Here is a 17,328-nt window from a genome sequence, read left to right as displayed (position 1 = left end):
GAAAGAATAACAAATCAGCAGGTGTTAACGTTTTTCAATATGCGACACATTTATTCATGTCATTAATTAAATTATCTTATTATTTGATCAGTCAATACTACAAATTGACGTAATTCTTACAAGATGTACACAATGATGTTTATAGACATCTAAGTGGTTATTAGATATAGAAGCCATACGATCATTTAACGCATGTTAAAGGGAACTCCTATAGTTTTTTATGCGCATCTTTCTGCGCAGCCGACACTTTCTATGGAAAACTGAACTGAAGTCAACATTTGTTGAAACATGTTACAGACAATCTTAAATATGATGGATCTTGAATGAAATAACATTTTTGATAAGTTTTATCAGTAATCAAATGTTGATACTGGTTTATGTTGTATTGACAGGTATCATGCCTGACAGGTATCTTGCTATTTTTGTGGTTGTGTTTTCACATGGCATTTTAGTACAAAGACGGTGTTGTTCATATAATGTAAGATAATTGACTTAGTACTGATAAGACAATATCACCTTTCAGATTATTTAGTATTCAGTTATAGAAAGAATTAAGAATTTTTAAAACTTTTTCTAACTTTTAGCAGACATACACGTAATCAATTTGGCCAGGTTCGCGCCATTTCCGTCAGAACAGGTGTTGTATTCTAGCGGCCTTAACATAAAATTTAGCCTGGTGACCAATACATTTTTAGCCATTTTTATGCTCACAATACAATTATCTATACACAAGAAAAACATGAAAAAATTCTATGAAAATTTTTTTTCAAAATTTAAAAAAATATTCTTCATTATGGGTATTTTTCATTGAAAAAAGTTCACAAAAGTAAATATGAAACAACATTTCTTTTTCATTTGTACCCATTATTGTAAGGATAGAGTATTACAAATATGACTATGATATCAAATAAGTATATAATAAAATCTGTAAAATGAAAAAAACCGTATTGTGCTGTCTTGATGTATATTTTGGTTGGTATTTATAAAAAAGCAGAAAATTATGAAAATGTTGAAAAATCGCTGGCAGTTTCAGCAACAGTGGGTGTGTTCAAAACAATTTTTCACAAAAACAAGCCTGGTGACCTATTGTCTTTATTTGTTCATTGTTTTCAGCACAAATTTTCCTATCATATATGTGCATTTAAAAAAATTCTATGAAAGGAAAAAAAACTATAGGAATTCTCTTTAATTCTATATTCATTGAGATTTGTATTTTGTAAACAAGAAAGTTAATAAATATATGTGTATACATTGTTAAGCAATTTTCTGCAAACTGCGATATTAAAACACTCATGCACTCGCACACACACACTCACAGACATTATTCTGAAATACATATATATAACAAGCTGGAAAAAGAGATGCAGAAACACCCTCTTCCGAATGTATGCTGATTCCCATGTTAAAATACAATGTCATATTCATATCTATAAAGATAGTTAATTTATGTATCAAAACCAGAACAGCAACTTATGTTAATTATGCATTATTGTTAAGTGTGGTAATGCAACCAACGCACCATCTGCAACATTAAATACGGCAAGAAACATGAATAACGCGTGGCACGCATCCAAAATTACTTTTGATATCCTTAATGAGAAAAAAAAATATATATATATATATTCACAGAATATCAAGGATTTAAATTTTTACACAAAATCTGTTCAGTGTGGCTGAAACTAAAAATGATAATGCATTCGACATTACTTCTGACATTCTTAGGAGAAAAGAAAAAAAAACAGTTCACAAGTATTTAGCATCAAAATTCTTAGTGTGGCCGAAATTTGGAGACTGCCGTTCACATGTATATGTTTTATTTGCCTTAGAGAATTGCGTTTTTCTCGAGTGCAGCATCGAATGAAAATCCTGTGACACCTGTCTGAAAACCAATTCAAAAATACATGAATAGCTGTAATTTCTTGAAATGATACACTTGATAAATGAGCATTCTACACTGGTTTTTATTACATGTGGTCACTTCTTTTCTTATTTCTAGATGTCATATTTACATTTTATATGTAAAGCATCTCTTTTTCCACATATGACTGTGAAGAGAATGTAAAAGAGTACTCATTTGTGTAAAATTATTCTAAAATCTGGCTTGCAGTTTCACACAAGAAGATTTTTAAAGTTTCCACTATATACATATAGGGAAAAGTGACCATGCCCTCTGGCAGCCATGTTTTTTGAGATATCAAAATAATTTGAACACTTGGTAGAGGGTGACATAAGGACTATTTGTGTAAAACTATTCTAAAATTGGGCCAGCAGTTTCACACAAGAAGATTTTTAGTTTCCACTATATACATATTGGGAAAAGGGACCATGCTCTCTGGCAACCATGTTTTTTGACGAATTGATATAATGTGAATAATCTTGGTAGAGGGTGACATTTATGTGAAATTATTTCAAAATCGGACCATCGGTTTAGGAGGAGATGGCTTTTGAGGATTTTTCTATTTTCAGCTCTGGCAGCCTGTATGTGCAACCAAGCGGAACCATTTGAACGAATTTGGTAGAGAACCACCCAAGGAACATCCATGCCAAGTTTCATCAAAATGAGTTTTGCACATCGTCTTGATGAGGTGATCATTTGATCCAAGTTTCGTGAAAATCTTTCAAGGGTTTAGGAGATAGAGAGCGGACACAAAACGGAAGGCTCAAACCTTTGACCTTGATTTGTGACCTTGACCTTGAGCTGACATGGCTGACTTATTAATTCTGCACATCATCTCGATGAGGTGATCATTTGACTCAAGTTTCATGAAAATCCTTCAAGGAGTTTAGGAGATAGAGAGCGGACACAAAATGTTATAGGACAGATGGAAAGATGGAAGACAGAAGGACGGAAGATGGAAGGATGGATGGAGACCATTCCTATAACCCGCCACCACGCATGGTGGAGGATTAATAAGGTATACATAGCGAAAGTTCTGAAAAAAGAAAGTGATGAAGATCTTAGGTAACATCAAACTTACAATTCTGGGACAGTTCTCAGAACAGAGAACTTCAGTCATAGTACCAAACAGAGAATAGTTTTTCTTACAATAATCAAGAAAAAGCTTTCCCAAGATTTCATTTATAAGTCATCCTGTAGCCAGTAACCTACAGACTACTGATAAATAGTTGTCTTTCCTGATACCATTAGTAACATTAGCTTCTATTCCATTATGTCTATATATTAAGCTTTATTAATCCCAGACACTATATATCTTTACAGCAGTTCCATCTGTCTAAATAGTCTTAACGCAAGAAGGTGCTGAAGGCCCTATATCCCTCACCTGACCTAGTTCTTACCCCAGATAACCTAGCTACTAACTAGCCAAGATTTCTTGACCACATTTTATGCAAATTAGTTAGATCATTGACCAAGTTGCTCTCTGCATTTCCTCTCATGGCATTATCTGTGTGATGTCTAACAACTATTTTAAGTTTGAATCAAATCCATTTAGTAATAACTGACACAACTGAGAAGATAGAGTGAAAGTGCATCAAAACTTTAACCTGAAATTCGAAGTAAAAGGGGAGGATTATTCCAGGCTGTCTAGCATACCCTGACAAAAAATTAGGGCTAATTTTAGGGCAATTTGTACAAAAAATAGGGCTAAAATTAGGAATTTAGTACAATTTTAAGGAAATTTTAGGGCTAAATTTAGGAATTTTCAAATTAAAATATGGACTTTAAAGACCATGTAATGTGCTTACCTTTAAGTGATTGACATAAAAGTAACTCAAAAATAGTGCTTTACTTACAGAAAAGACGTCTACCAGCTTTCCACTGTTTTCAGCTATTGGATCCACTGGTAAACTGCTTTGAACTGTGCTAAACTGTTTTTTTCTGAATTAGAAGAACTTTTAAACAACATTTAAAACATTTTCTCTTTTTGCTCATTGCAAAAAAGTTAAAAAATTAGGAATCTTTGTGAAAAAATAGGGCCTTTTTAGGAATTTCCTTTGATTTTTTTAAGAAAATAGGAATTTTAGCCAAACTGAAAAAAAATAGGAAAAAGTAGGAATTTTAGGGACGCTAGACAGCCTGTTATTCATGAAGTATTGTTGTGAGAGTTATGGCCCTTCTACCATATGATGTGGGTGATGATGAAGAATAACTACTTTAAGTTTGAAACAAATCCATAAAGTAATTACAGAGATAAAGAGAAAGTGCATCAAAACTTTAACCAAGGTGCGGATGCGGAAAGACCCCAATGCCAGGTCGAGTAGGACAGCTCTGCATACTTTGTACAGTCAAGCTAAAATTTATAAATAAATAAAAAAAATATGAATGATTGCACATACAGTACAACCTCTCCAGAGCGGCCCTCTCTTAAGCAAAAACCTCTCTCTAACAACATCATCAAAATTTCCTTAAGCTGAAATATACTATCAAATTTACCTCTCCAGAACACAACAACTTAAAAGTCAGTATTTGTATCTCCTAAAGAGTGTTGCTCTACAGAGGTTGCACTGTAGTTCAAACAACCTTGCATAGGAGAAGCTGCAGTACAAAGCTTTTTGCAAACATTTTTAGATAATATCTATCATTTTATTTCAACATTTATCAATGAACATTGTTTAAACAGTTTCAGAAAGACTTCAAGTATCTGCCACAAGTTTCGAGTGGTTTTTTTTTTTGTTTGTTACATCAGACTAGGTGCCCACGGGCAACATGTCGAGCCCACCCTTTGACCCATAACTGTGATCTTGACCTTTGAGATAGAGTCAGTCTCACTGAGTTAAACATTCATGCAAAATATAAACAAGATTCCTCAATGCATGTCAAAGCTATGGGCTGGATAAGATCTGACATGACCTTTGACCTCCAACTGTGACCATGACCTTTGAGATAGGTACCTGGGATTTGTGCACGACACATTCGTGCCAAATATAAACAAGATTCCGCAATGCATGTCAAAATTATGTGCCGGACAATTTCTGACATGAACTTTGACCTTTGAAATAGGAACCTGGGGTTTGCACATGGCACTCTGTATGACTGAGGTTAACATGCATGCCAAATATTAACAAGATTGCTCAATGCATGTCAAAGTTACAGTATAACCAATCCACATCAAAGAGCAAACAGATTTTCAAAACACAGAATGCCATTTTACTGAAAAACAGCTTTAACTAAACAGTCTTGATTCATTTACTGGATTCACTAAGAATGTTTTCTTTGATGAAATTCAGTAAGCAATTCCTTTGCCACATTGAGTAATTCTCTGATAACTGACAAACATTGAAGACAAACAGACCAGCCGCAAAATGGGGAATATGCTGGCAGATTTATCCAGAACTCAGAACTGAAAGCAAATAATGAAAATCTGCTTCCATATTTCTAATGAATTTACCTCTTGCTGTATCATGTCTCATTACTGCTAAGGCTTTTAGGTGGCAGGGAAGTGTGTCTTTTTTGTTTTGTTTTAACAAAAACTACTAGAACTAAACTGAAGTCTTGATGGCAGCTGCGCCTGCCTTGAGCTTTGACATAATAAACTAAAAACTAAATACACACTAAAATCTGCATGATGATGACCAAGTTTCATTTCAACTGGATGGAAAGTGTAGGAGAAGCTGAGTATACATGAAAGTATTGCAGATGGACTGATGCATGGATGGACAGTTCAAACATAATATGCTTCTGGGCTATGGTAACCACTAGCATAAACAAGAGCTGTCTCCGTAGGATGACACATGCCCCCGATGGCACTTTGAATGAATAGTTATGGCCGATGTTCGAGTTTAGGACCTTTGACCTACGGAGCTGGGTCTTGCGCGCAACACATCATCTTACTGTGTCACACATTCATGCATAGTTATTTTAAAATCCATGCATGAATGACAAAGATATGGACCGGACATGTCCATCAATGCACTATCATGAAAAATGATCTTTAACGTCTAAGTGTGACCTTGACCTTTGAGCTACGGACCTGGGTCTTGCGTGTGACACGTCGTCTTACTGTGGTACACATTCATGCCAAGTTATTTGAAAATCCATCCATCGATGACAAAGATATGGACCGGACACGCCCATCAATGCACTATCCTTTAAAGTCTAAGTGTGACCTTGACCTTTGAGCTACAGACCTGGGTCTTGCGCACTGCACATCTTCTTACTGTGGTACACATTCATGCCAAGTTATTTGAAAATCCATCCATCGATGTCAAAGATATGGACCGGACACGCCCATCAATGCACTATCCTTTAACGTCTAAGTGTGACCTTGACCTTTGAGCTACGGACCTGGGTCTTGCGCACTGCACGTCATCTTACTGTGGTACACATTCATGCCAAGTTATTTGAAAATCCATCCATCGATGACAAAGATATGGACCGGACACGCCCATCAATGCACTATCCTTTAACGTCTAAGTGTGACCTTGACCTTTGAGCTACGGACCTGGGTCTTGCGCACTGCACGTCGTTTTACTGTGGTACACATTCATGCCAAGTTATTTGAAAATCCATCCATCGATGACAAAGATATGGACCGGACACGAAAATTGCGGACAGACCGACAGACTGACAGACCGACAGACAGACAGACGGTTCAAAAACTATATGCCTCCCTTCGGGGGCATAAAAAGCCATAACTATCTGAAAGATAAAATGGTGTCCATTAAAATTTTCATAGTACAAACTATTAGCCAATAGTGCTTGTCCGAAAATTCTCAAACTCATGTTCCTTATAGAGTTTACTGCAAGAAATATGTGTATAGAAAGAATGTAAAAGGAATATTTGCAAAAATATATCAGTACAATCTAAAATTTAGATGATGATAATTATACCATATGTATAATGGACAATGAATTCCAATGAAACTCTAAAACAACTGGCAAAATATGTAGATTGTCACAAAAACAATGTTGGTAAATAGTGTGTTGTACAAGACATTCAATGATTCTCTTCAGCGTTTTTGGTGTATGAACCAATACTGTTAAATCATTTATTTCTTTGACGTGAAATTTCATTGTTTTGGCCAAAACAGCTATTGTGTGGGGATATTAATTCATGGATTTTAAAGGGACTAACCCACACATTTTAGGGGAAAAATAATTTCTCTCAAAAAAAAGTGATAGAGATTCTTATAAATAACCAAAAATATTGTGCAGAAGGTAGTTAACTGTTGCAACACATTTGAAATGATCATAGTGCAGAAAGTTTACATACTTCTTGCATTTTTGCCAATATCTAACTTTTATTTTCACACAGTTCATCATTTTTCAGTATCATATACCTTCTATGCTAGACTTGATGGAAATGAACATGTTGAAAAATTTCACCCAAAATGTGGGCGAGTAGCTTTAATGATGAATACTGACCTTTACTTGATTGCTAGGATTAAATTTCATGGCTTGGCTCAACCACAAAATCAGTGAAAATCATTCCCTAAAAAATATTCATGATTTTACAATATATATGTGGCTTTGGAAATTGTTGTGGCATTCTCTTTGAAATATGGCAAAAACTCTTTATTTATTCATAGAACAACAGGATCCAAGACATTTTCTGCAGATGTTAAGTTGGTCTCACTTTCCTAAGAACGTTTTGATCCACAATAGCTATAAAATCAGCAAAAAACCCTGAAAATATACTTGCTTCCACAACGAAAATAGTGGCTACACCCCAGTGGTTATTTCCTTTAGCTAAGTAAATGTAAATATCATCTGTAAAGTTGACAATATTATCAGACTTATTGCATTTGTCACTGTGTTTTAATTTCCCATATGGTAATATCTGTCTAACATAGAATAATGGATATCAAAGAGGTGAGAATGCTCTTTATAATATACAGTCTCAATGGAGGTATTATTTTACATCTTTTTCAAACAAGGATTTCAAAGAGACACACCAAATCCTTCATTTGATTGAGCTATCTCTAAATCTATTTCCCTACAAACATCCATTTCCACCAACAAATAATGTTTTTTTCTGTTAATGCATTTTGTATAGAATATCAATAACTGTTGTAAAAGGATGTCTTCATAAGAATATAGTTCACAGTATGACTTATTGAAAACCATAATAAGTTCAGTAATTTAGTGCTTTTAGATGTTAGACAGGGTACATTAATCATTTATATTGAATAAAACAAGCAATGAGATAAAAAATATGTTATTTTAAAATGTCATGCCCTTAAACAAATATCTATGTCACTTAACCCAGTAAAAGCATTTCTGGGGCAATAATATATAATATTTCAGAACTTCTTTTGAAGGATTTTGAATGATACTAAGCTGAAAAATATTCCTTGCATGCTATAAATCCAGTTAAATATCATCACTATAAATCTGCACTGCCTGTAAACTTGTCTAGCTTTCAATTTGGACAGTACCAGTAACTGTAAATAGGGGTGCTTACTAAAAAAGATACTGACTGAATGGTGAACAGTGCAGTCCAAGACGCCAGCTGGCTAAAGGTTAAACAAGTGACCGCGTATTGCAGTGGCAATACAGAAGTGCCCTATCAGTGCTCATGATCTTTAACCGACAAGCAATTTTATTAGATCATGATTGTGTTGACATATTGTCTCATCATGGGGAAAGTTTGTGTGTAGCACTAAGGTAATCTATCAATGCACATAAAAGTTATGGAGCAAAACCAATTTTCACATGACCTTCAATAGAGACCTTGGCCTTTGACCTACAAGCATAAGTCATGTACGTGCATAATCTACATACTAGTCAACTGGTAGGGGACTAATAAGAATTGCAGTGGGGGAAACATATGTTACTCTTTCTCAACCCTGACTCCCCTCACCTCCTTCACATTCACTGCAGCTAATAAAAATCATATTAAAGGTCTCGATGGGTTTTTGATTTTTCAAGGTCAATTCTGTTGTCAACGATGTTGTTTTAAATTGTAGTAATTGTATATTTTTTTCAAAATATTTTTCTTCAAATTTTACAAACTTTGTACAGATCAATGTTGCTTTTGAATCTTGCTTTTCAAAAGTAACCATCGGTTCCCTTGGTTCATCTTGGGAATATTTCAGTTATTTTTGATGGATGAGAATAGTTGCTTTTATGCTTACAGACTAAGATATCCCTGATATCCCTGATAACCACGAACTTTAATGAAGCCAAAATAAAATTTAAAAACCTTTTGGTGTACAAGACAAGTGAATTTTACAAATGCAAAGTTAATGAAAAAGGATCAAACATTTTCATGTGACTCTTAAAATGCTGTTTTACAGACTGCAATCTGTACAATAAACTGACTGGATAATGTCTGTACATACACAGACTGGATTTATTACCTGCATAAACAGACTTGATAATTTCTATATTATACAGACTTGATTCCTTTCCATTATCAGACTGGATTCTATACTATTATCCAGACTGGATTCACTGGATTCTAAACTCATATACAGACTGGTTTTCTATTAATAAACAGTGTTAATTTAGTACTATATGCAGACTGGATTCTATACCATAATCTGGACTGGATTCATGGATTCTAAGGTAGTATAATTATAGACTGGATTGCTCTCAATAAACAGAATGAATTTAGTACCATATACAGACTGGATTCATTTAAACCAATAGACTTAGAAAAGTGTTATTAAATTCTGCTTTGATCAAACCTTTTTTCTGGCTCAACAACATTTAATAAATATAAACATATTTTTCTTTCAACCTTTAAATACAATATCCCATATGAGGCAGTCTACAAAATTTAACCTGTTAACAGCAACATTGTGTAAAATGCCTTGGATACAGATATTCAAAATAACAATGGAATACATCTGAATTCCGAAACAGTCTTAACAAAATTTATAGACAGTTCCCAAAGCAGATAGGAAGTAAAGACATTGATACCATGGGTAATAATACTTATACCAGAATAAATCTTTTCTTGCAATAATTAAGAAAAAGCTGCTTATAGCCAGACAGAGAAAACACACTAGTGATAAATAGCTGTCTCTTCTAATACCATTAGTAACATGAACTTCTATTCCATTATGTCTTCTGCTGTAGTAATTTAGTAACTATATGTCTTTATATTTTAGATCCTTATGTCTAAACCAATCTGGAGAAAACATTTATATCATACTCTTATAAATTAGATGTGTGTCCATAGCTCTGGTCTAGCCAAGTGAGATCCAAAACAGAACACCAGTTGCACATCTGAGTTGATTTATTACTATAGGTCAAAAATGTTTAGCGATACATATGACACAAACTCTTTTACCCTTAAATGCATATTTTTTACTAAGTCTAGGGACGTAACTCTGGTCCTGCAAAGTGAAATCCAAAACAAAATTTATATGCTGAATGCTATTCCTACATGGTTTCATGACTGACTCTAGGTCAGATATTTTAAAAAATATGTGCAACACAAATGTTTAAGCACTTAATATATATTTTTCAATAAGTAAAGGACAATAACTCTGGTCTGGCTGAGTGAAATCCTTAGAAAACCAGATGCACAACTTCACATGCTATATAACATTTATGTAATGTTTAATGACTCTAAGTCAAATACTTTTTGAGATGCATATGACAAAAACTTTTATGCCTTTTTATGCATATATTTTTGACAAAGTTCAGGGTTATAAGTCTGACTGTGTGAAACCTCAAACAAAACCCGAGGTGCAAAACTTCACATAATGAATGTCATACTGAGTAATACTCCTAAAATGTTAAATAATCCCAGATCAAATAAACAAACACATGACTGTGACACAAACTTTTAGGCCCTTTTTTGTTAAGGGTCATAACTCTGGTGTGGCTGTGTAAAATCCCAATTAGCTGCTAATAGTGGAACCACTATTGGTGCAACTGTTTATTGGTGGAACCAGTATTGGTGCAAATGATAATGGAAGAGCCAATATTGGTGCAACTGCTACTGGTGCAACTGCTATTGATAGAACTGCTGGATGCAATTAAGAAATTATTGCAGCGGACTTTATGTATTTAATGATCTATCTATTAATATCTAGTTTCAAACTGAATATGGAAAAAATCAAAGAAACACAGAATTATAGCATTTGCACTACACATTTCTCTAATAGTCATCTATCAATGTAATAAGTTTAAGAAATTTCTCATCAGAAATTATAACAAGAGCTGTCACAGGAGACAGCATGCTGTACTATTTCGATGCTGGATAGTGAAACTGGGCACATCTGAGGAAGATGGAGCTGTCACTGGAGTGTTTAATGACTCTAATGGTGGATGAAGATATTGCACAATAGTCCATGTCAAAAATATTAAGTTATAAGAGAGATAAAAACAAAGTGTATCAAAACACTGAATAAGTATAATTCTAAGCCAAAAGGGGGCCATAATTCATAAAATATTGGTGCAAGAGTTATGCACCTTGTGTCATTTGATGTGGTTGATGATGTGGAACAACTACTTCAAGTTTGAGTTAAATCCATTTAGTAATAAGAGAGATATAGTGAAAATGCATCAAAATTAACCTTAAATTATAAGTAAAAGGGGCATAATTCATGAAATATTGATGCCAGGGTTATGCGTCTTGTGTCATAATGTGGGTGATAAGGTGGAACAACTATTTTAAGTTTGAACCAAATCCATTTAGTAACTAGAAGATGCTTTTGTAAACAAGAGCTGTCTCCGTAGGATGACATATGCCCCCGATGGCACTTTGAATGAGTAGTTATGGCTGATGTTAGAGTTTAGGACCTTTGACCTACGGAGCTGGGTCTTGCGCGCGACACGTCGTCTTACTGTGCCACACATTCATGCGTAGTTATTTTAAAATCCATGCATGAATGACAAAGATATGGACCGGACACGCCCATCAATGCACTATCATGAAAAATGACCTTTAACGTCTAAGTGTGACCTTGACCTTTGAGCTATGGACCTGGGTCTTGCGAGCGACACGTCGTCTTACTGTGGTACACATTCATGCCAAGTTATTTGAAAATCCATCCATGGTTGACAAAGATATGGACCGGACACACCCATCAATGCACTATCCTTTAATGTCTAAGTGTGACCTTGACCTTTGAGCTACGGACCTGGGTCTTGCGCGCGACACGTCGTCTTACTGTGGTACACATTCATGCCAAGTTATTTGAAAATCCATCTATCGATGACAAAGATATGGACCTGACACGCCCATCAATGCACTATCCTTTAATGTCTAAGTGTGACCTTGACCTTTGAGCTACGGACCTGGGTCTTGCACGCGACACGTCGTCTTACTGTGGTACACATTCATGCCAAGTTATTTGAAAATCCATCCATCGATGACAAAGATATGGACCGGACACGCCCATCAATGCACTATCCTTTAATGTCTAAGTGTGACCTTGACCTTTGAGCTACGGACCTGGGTCTTGCGCGCGACATGTCGTCTTACTGTGGTACACATTCATGCCAAGTTATTTGAAAATCCATCCATCGATGACAAAGATATGGACCGGACACGCCCATCAATGCACTATCCTTTAATGTCTAAGTGTGACCTTGACCTTTGAGCTACGGACCTGGGTCTTGCGTGCGACACGTCGTCTTACTGTGGTACACATTCATGCCAAGTTATTTGAAAATCCATCCATCGATGACAAAGATATGGACCGGACACGAAAATTGCGGACAGACTGACAGACCGACAGACTGACAGACCGACAGACTGACAGATGGACAGACGGTTCAAAAACTATATGCCTCCCTTCGGGGGCATAAAAAGCATGTCTCGCCCAATGTAAAGTTGTATATGCAAGAAGTCAATGGGGGACAAGAGCGAAAGTCAAAGAGACACTGATTGTTGGCTGCAATAGGGATCACCTACTTGGCATGTCCAATCACCCAACTAAGGTTCAACATTCTGGGCCTAGTGGTTCTCAAGTTATGAACTGGATACGGTTTTCCATGGTTGGGCTTGACTTGACCTTTGATCAAGTGACCCAAAATCAATACGGATCATCTACTCTGCATGATCAATCATCCTATGAAGTTTCAACATTCTGGGTCAAGTGGTTCTCAAGTTATTGATTGGAAAGAGCTTTTATGTTCAGCCCTCTGTGACCTTGACCTTTGATGGAGTGACCCCCATAACAAGAGGGGTCACCTACTCTGTAATTCCTATCTCCCTATGAAGTTTGAAGGTTCTAGGTCAAATGATTCTCAAGTTATAAACCGGAAATGGATTTCCATTTTCTATCCACTGCAACCTTGACCTTTAATAGTGACCCCAAAATCAACAGTGGTCATCTACTCTGCATGTCCAATCATCCTATGATTCTGAGTCTGGTGGTTCTCAAGTTACTGACCGGAAATGATTTTCCATGTTCAGGCCCCTGTGACCTTGACCTTTAATGGAGTGACCCAAAAAACAATAGGGGTCATCTCCTCTGCATGACCAATCATCCTATGAAGTTTCAACATTCTGGGTCAATTGGTTCTCAAGTTACTGACCGAAAATGGTTTTCCATGTTCAGGCCCCTGTGACCTTGACCTTTAATGAATGACCCTAAAATCGACAAGGGTCATCTCCTCTGCATGACCAATCATCCTATGAAGTTTCAACATTCTGGGTCAGGTGGTTTTCAAGTTACTGACAGGAAACGGTTTTCCATGTTCAGGCCCCTATGACCTTGACCTTTAATGGAGTGACCCCAAAATCAATAGTGGTAATCTACTCTGCATGTCCAATCATCCTATGTAATTTAAACATTCTGGGCCAAGTGGTTCTCAAGTAATTGATCAGAAATGGTTTTTCATCTTCAGACTCCTGTGACCTTAACCTTTAACAGAGTGACCCCAAAATCAATAGGGTTCATCTACTCTGCATGACCAATCATCCTATGAAGTTTCAACATTCTGGGTCAAGTGGTTCTCAAGCTACTGACTGGAAATGATTTTCCATGTTCAGGCCCCTGTGTCCTTGACCTTTAGTAAAGTGACCCCAAAATCGATAGGGTTATCTCCTCTGCATGACCAATCATCCTATTAAGTTTCAATATTCTGGGTCTAGTGGTTCTAAAGTTACTGACCAGAAATGGTTTTTCATGTTCAGGCCCCTGTGACCTTGACCTTTAATGCAGTGACCCCAAAATCAGTAGAGATCATCTACTCTGCATGATCAATCATCCTATGAAGTTTCCACATTCTGGGTCAAGTGGTTCTCAAGTTATTGATTGGAAATGGTTTTCCATGTTCAGACCCCTGTGACCTATACCTTTGATGGAGTGACCCCAAAACCAATAGGGATCGTCTACTCCAGAAGCCCTGCCATCCTATGAAGTTTGAAGATTCTAGGTCAAATGGCTCTCCAGTTATTGATCGTAAATGAAGTATGACATAGGGAAGGACGGACGGACAGGGCAAAAACAAGATAGAGTGAAAGTGCATCAAATTCTCAGTAAAAAAAGAAGATAATTCATGAAATATTTGTGCAGGAGTTATTGTTTTTGTGTCATATGTTGTGAGTGATGATGTTGAACAACTATTTTAAGTTTGAATCCAATCCATTTAGTTAAGTAACTGCGATAGAGTGAAAGTACATCAAAACTTTAACCTGAAATTCTAAGTAAAGGTGGGGATAATTCATGAAAAATTGGTGCCAGAGTTATTGCATTTGTGTCATATGATATGGATGATGATGTGGAACATCTATTTTAAATTTGAATCAAATCAATATAAAAACTAGAGCTGCTTTTGAGAAAAGCGCATGTCTCCCACAACTGCCTAATCATCTAAATAGCAAGTCAGTCTTTATATACTGTTTACTCACTACAAATATACCTTTGAAGAGTAAAACGGCTGATTTTGAGTAATTCAAGGGCTATAAATCTGAAATGCCTCAGACTATTTGGCTAGTTTGGCCGAGGAGTTATAGTCAAAAACATTTGGTTCAACTTTGGTGAAGATCGTAAGAGAAATGTTTAGCGCGGACAAGAGTAAAAAGGCCAATTTTCGGTAATTCAAGGGCCATAATTCCAAAATGCTTGGTCCAATTTAGAAAGATATCAAACTTGACCGTGGACTTATGGTCAAACATATTTTGTTCAAGTTTGGTGATGATCGGACGAGAAATGTTCGACTAAGAGTGCATACAAGAGTAACAAGAGCTGTCTGATGACAGCGCGCTCGACTATTCGAAGAATTGATTGAAGAATGGGATCAAAATATTTCTACGGATATTCAGACAAAAGAAATAAATAGATTAGACAAACAATGTTCCTGTATTACAATGATTTCGATAAGTCTTGCACTAAATGGCAATATATGAGGCAATTTCAAAGTCCAAAAAGGGCCATAATTCAGTCAAAATAGTTATGTACTCTTGCCTACAGATGGAAATCACAATGATAAACAAGTGTTCAAAGTTTAAAAGCCATATGTCAAATAGTTTTGACAAAACATAGACTTGTATGAAAACAGAACCAATTTCAAAGTCCAAAAAGGGCCATAATTCAGCCAAAATAGATGACAGAGTTATTTTCTCTTTCCTACAGATAGAGACTATTATACTAAACAAGTGATAAAAGTTTCAAAGCCATATGTCAAACACTTTACAAAAAATATAAACTGGTACGAAAAACTTAACCAAGATTTCTAAGTCAAAAGGGGCCATATTTCAGCCAAAATCCTTGATGGAGTTATGTACTCTTGCCTATAACTGGACATGGTGATGGTAAACAGGTGTTGAAAGTTTCAAAGCTTTATCTTAAAAGACTTTGTCAAAATATGAACTGGTACGAAAAACTTAACCATGATTTCTAAGTCAAAAGGGGCCATAATTCAGCCAAAATCCTTGATGGAGTTATGTGCTCTTGCCTATAACTGGGCATGATGATGGTAAACAAGTGTTGAAAGTTTCAAAGCTTTATCTTAAAAGACTTGTCAAAATATGAACTGGTACGAAAAACTTAACATGATTTCTAAGTCAAAAGGGCCATAATTCAGCCAAAATCCTTGATGGAGTTATGTGCTCTGTCTATAACTGGCATGATGATGTAAACAAGTGTTGAAAGTTTCAAAGCTTTATCTAAAAGACTTTGTCAAAATATGAACTGTACGAAAAACTTAACCATGATTTCTAAGTCAAAAGGGGCCATAATTCAGCCAAAATCCTTGATGAGTTATGTGCTCTTGCCTTTAACTGGCCATGATGATGGTAAACAAGTGTTGAAAGTTTCAAAGCTTTATCTTAAAAGACTTTGTCAAAATATGAACTGGTACGAAAAACTTAACCATGATTTCTAAGTCAAAAGGGGCCATAATTCAGCCAAAATCCTTGATGGAGTCATGTGCTCTTGCCTATAACTGGGCATGATGATGGTAAACAAGTGTTGAAAGTTTCAAAGCTTTATCTTAAAAGACTTTGTCAAAATATGAACTGGTACGAAAAACTTAACCATGATTTCTAAGTCAAAAGGGGCCATAATTCAGCCAAAATCCTTGATGGAGTTATGTGCTCTTGTCTATAACTGGGCATGATGATGGTAAACAAGTGTTGAAAGTTTCAAAGCTTTATCTTAAAAGACTTTGTCAAAATATGAACTGGTACGAAAAACTTAACCATGATTTCTAAGTCAAAAGGGGCCATAATTCAGCCAAAATCCTTGATGGAGTTATGTGCTCTTGCCTATAACTGGGCATGATGATGGTAAACAAGTGTTGAAAGTTTCAAAGCTTTATCTTAAAAGACTTTGTCAAAATTGAACTGGTACGAAAAACTTAACCATGATTTCTAAGTCAAAAGGGGCCATAATTCAGCCAAAATCCTTGATGGAGTTATGTGCTCTGCCTTAACTGGGCATGATGATGTAAACAAGTGTTGAAGTTCAAAGCTTTATCTCAAAAGACTTTGTCAAATGTGGACTGGTACGAAAACTTAACCAAGGTGTGACGCGACGCCGTGGTGAGTAGGATAGCTCTACTTATTCTTCGAATAGTCGAGCTAAAAAAGGCCGATTTTTTTGTAATTCAAGGGCCAGATCTTCAAAATGCATGGACCGATTTGGCTCATAAACGAACTTGGCCTAGGTCTAATGGTCAAACACAATTTGTTCAAGTTTGGTGAAGATTGGATAAGAAATGTTCAACTTAGAGCGCAGACAAGAGTAAAAAGACCGATTTTTCGGTAATTCAAGGGCCATAACTCCAAAATGCCTAGACCGATTTGGGTGATGATGAGGAATAACTATTTTAAGTTTAAAGCAAATCCATCAAGTAATTACAGAGAAAGTGTAAAAAAAAAAACAACTTTAACCAAGGTGGAGACAGGGAAAGACACCGATGCCGATGCTGACGCCAGGGTGAGTAGGACAGCTCTCCATGCAAAGACACTTCACCTAGAGTCATGAAACTTGTATAGTCAAGCTAAAAATATAAGC

General features: G+C 35.9%; 2 protein-coding genes across 2 annotated transcripts in view; one reads left to right on the top strand and one right to left on the bottom strand.

Moving 5' to 3' along the window:
* LOC123528520 (EF-hand calcium-binding domain-containing protein 12-like) overlaps positions 1–17,328 on the top strand; it is a 239,675-nt gene that overhangs the window by 177,247 nt on the left and 45,100 nt on the right. The gene's annotated exons all lie outside the window — the stretch shown is intronic.
* The window catches only part of LOC123528524 (mitochondrial inner membrane protease subunit 2-like), a 195,137-nt gene that overhangs the window by 149,501 nt on the left and 28,308 nt on the right, over positions 1–17,328 (bottom strand). The gene's annotated exons all lie outside the window — the stretch shown is intronic.

The sequence above is a fragment of the Mercenaria mercenaria genome, chromosome 13 (assembly GCF_021730395.1).
Source record: "Mercenaria mercenaria strain notata chromosome 13, MADL_Memer_1, whole genome shotgun sequence".
Classification (NCBI taxonomy): Eukaryota; Metazoa; Mollusca; class Bivalvia; order Venerida; family Veneridae; genus Mercenaria; species Mercenaria mercenaria.
This window is presented reverse-complemented; position numbering and strand designations above follow the sequence as displayed.